The sequence below is a fragment of the Belonocnema kinseyi genome, chromosome 2 (assembly GCF_010883055.1).
Source record: "Belonocnema kinseyi isolate 2016_QV_RU_SX_M_011 chromosome 2, B_treatae_v1, whole genome shotgun sequence".
In the NCBI taxonomy this organism is placed as follows: Eukaryota; Metazoa; Arthropoda; class Insecta; order Hymenoptera; family Cynipidae; genus Belonocnema; species Belonocnema kinseyi.
In genome coordinates this window covers 71,493,729-71,496,996 of record NC_046658.1, presented here as the reverse complement: position 1 = coordinate 71,496,996, position 3,268 = coordinate 71,493,729, and the positions used below count along the sequence as shown (strand labels likewise).

Here is a 3,268-nt window from a genome sequence, read left to right as displayed (position 1 = left end):
TCAAAAATCAAAATTAATTCTATAAAATAAAACCTAAATCATTAGAAAGTTTCACATAAATCTTAGTGCTGGTAACTTTAATTTTTTTAACGGTACCGAGTATGATAAATAGTATACGCTTCATAAATTAAAATATTCTAAATTTTGTCCATAATTTAATTTTTCTTATCTCTTTAAAAACGTGAAAACCTTTACAAATTATAGCGTGCTTAAAAAATGTTATAAACGGAATTACTTTCTACTATAAAAAATTATTTTCACCATTAAAATTTTCTCTTTTATCAATAATGTTTAGAAAAATTTGGAAATAAATTTTGCTATGAAATAAAATTGCTTTTTTCAAATTTTTGATACAAAAAATTAATGGTGCAGAAAATAAGTCACCTTAGTTAATAGATAAACAAATAGAAAGCAACCAGTAAAAGACATTCATACAGTGTTGCAACCAATAAGGTTTTCGAGAACAACGTATTAACATTTTTTTGAACTTTAAATGTGTTTGAAAGCTCCATTTTTTCCCCGGTTTTATTTTAATATCCAGCTATTAGTCGGGTATCCCGGTTAGTAGACGCCCTGTTGCAATATTTTCTCTAAATGACTTCACCCTGGTTACTCTTATAGAAAATGTTGGTAGATCTTAAGATATGCAAGAGGGAAATTTTAACTTTCATCTCATTAGCATGAAGAGAACTTAAGCATTCGCCGAAAAGCTGTGATGATATCATACACGATACGTGAAAACATAAGATTTTCCTATCTCTGATTCTCAACTAAACAATTCTAGTAATATCTAATTACATGTCAACAAGTCATTTATGGAGAAAGGAATTTATATGGATAATTGACGTAGAAAGTTGTATGACTAATAGAAAACATAGGTACTTTTCCCAAAACAAATCACAGGAAGGAAATTCCGCCGTGATTTGGAAAAACACTGTTAACAGCAAAAGAATCGAAAAATGAGTTTTTTATATTGTTGGAATCGTGAAGAAAAGATGCACCTGCTTATTAAAATAATTTTTTCAAATGGCTAATAACTTTTAATATAAGTGCTGCCTACTTTTGGGAAAACACCATTAACTGCAAAATTTGGCGAGTTATAATTTGGGAGAGAGCTATACCTGACCGTTAACTGCATGTGTAAATCATAGACGACCGAATAGGTCACAGAGAAATTCGAGAAAACGAAGTAGCAAACGGTTATGGACTTTACTAAATTATCGGACAGCGATTTCAAGCCTTCGTGATTTCGAATAGGTCTGTATGTGCTTACGGCGTTCTCTAGACTCTAGAGCCTAGAATTATCTAACCCCGAAAAAAAGGTTTGTAATTCGCCGGAACTGCATTTATAAAAAGTTGTAAAATCCAAAATTATTATTGAAAGTCTGTATTTTCTATAATTAATAACGGTATTAAAGTACAGATGTTACACTGCTGCAAAATGTAATGGCCAACAACGGGTATTCGCCTGATTTACAGACAAAATCGGAGATAGTGCCGATTTTTTGGCTGACCTTGGACATCACTCCCCCTAAATAGCTCTACTCTGAACGTAAACAGTTAGGGGGGTCTGAACTGTTACCGGTGAATTTTACTGCGCGGTACAAAATACTTTGAAACTTGTTTTTGTAAAACAAAGTCAAGGACAGACTACATATTTAAAGAAAATGAGGAAGAAGGCTTGCTGTCACACGTTAACATAAATGTGTTTCCTGCTAACGTACTTGAAACGTTTGCGGGCCGTTGAGCATCTCGTTTAAAAGAAGAGTTTTCTCTTGAATAATTTGTCAAGATACTCTGCCTACTCTGCCAATTTTCCCAATCCTCATGCCAATCAATCGAACCTACCTTTCTAGCATATGAGATAGACAGATGCGATCCCTTTGTGCTCTAATGAGAGGTCTTATTTTTCGTTTCGAAACAATGATACTCTCTCTTTGTCTTTCCAATACTTTTCTTCTTTGTTTTCTTTGTTAAATCATAGAGCCTATTGGGTAGATAGGCCTAATCCGGTAGCAACTAACACTTCTATATGTACTAATAGGTCCCCGAGATTACTCTTTTTCAAAAGCTTAAAGAAAGCTACTGATTATGAATATCTTGGGTAGATTTTCGAAATCTGGGTCAATTTTTGTTTTAAAAACTTTTCAAAACAATTTTATTATTTATTAAAAAAAAGAAATATGAAATATTTTGTAGCATGGCTGAGCAAAAATAAAACTTTTTGGTGCCTTGCACTTTTTTCGTACGACGAATCATTTGCAATGCACATTGTTATAAACAAATGATTTTTTAAACAAAATTTCTATATTTGCACATAATTACGTCAGAATCTATTGCTTAGAAAATGTAAAACTTGTACACTGTTTATATCGAGGATATATCTCTTGAAAGGGAAAGAAATCTTCCGATCAAATAAAAACTTCTTTCTGTAAATTGCTGTTAAAAAGTTGCTATTTTTGAGAGGGACTCGTTTAGACTCTTCATTTAATAAAATATTAACAAGAAATCTGATAGTGAATAATTAATTTCAAACCGTAGTATAAACTTTTTGATTAAAATGAATTAAAAGTCACTGCTCTTTTTCATTATCACTGTTTCAATAACTTCGAGATATACACTCGCGTGACAGATGTCGCCATCGTCAAGGTCAAAGGCAAACTCATTCGATCGCACGAAATAATCCGATGTGCCCCATCGGTTTCAATTGGCTTTGAACATCGGATCCCCACTGCTGGTAGACGCGAGCTCGTCATCGTGCTTATTCGCTGCGTGTATGCTACCTACTTCGAGTGAACTGTCGCACCGCCAAGGCGCAGTTACACAGGCCGGCCGTTATATTACAGCACCTTATCGCAACGCTCTTCTTTTGTCACGCCTGAGTGAGACCGCACATTCACGGCAGGTCGTCTCACCCAATTCTCACGTCAATTCTCGGAAAGGCTATATCCGGGGGCGCTATGTTCGAGTTTGACTGTAATTACCTCTGTTAAGAAGATCTCATCATAAATTATTAAAGATTGGTTTAATTTATTATTTTACACTTAAATTTATGCTTGTTGAATTCTCTTTAATTATACGACATGTACGCTAAAAATGTTTTCACTCTAAGTCAATAATTTCGAGCTTCGCTGATACTTAATACATTCGGAATGCACCAAACTTTCGCTTTCAGCCACCCCGATCTCGGCTTTCCTAGAATTGCTGACTCCTCCTGTTTCTCAAGGGAGTAGGGCGAGAGCGGTTGCGGTTGCCTGACTCGTTTCCA

At 34.5% G+C, this 3,268-nt stretch overlaps 1 protein-coding gene across 2 annotated transcripts in view; it reads right to left on the bottom strand.

Moving 5' to 3' along the window:
- Positions 1–3,268, bottom strand: part of LOC117168122 (fatty acid synthase) — a 53,976-nt gene that overhangs the window by 23,203 nt on the left and 27,505 nt on the right. The gene's annotated exons all lie outside the window — the stretch shown is intronic.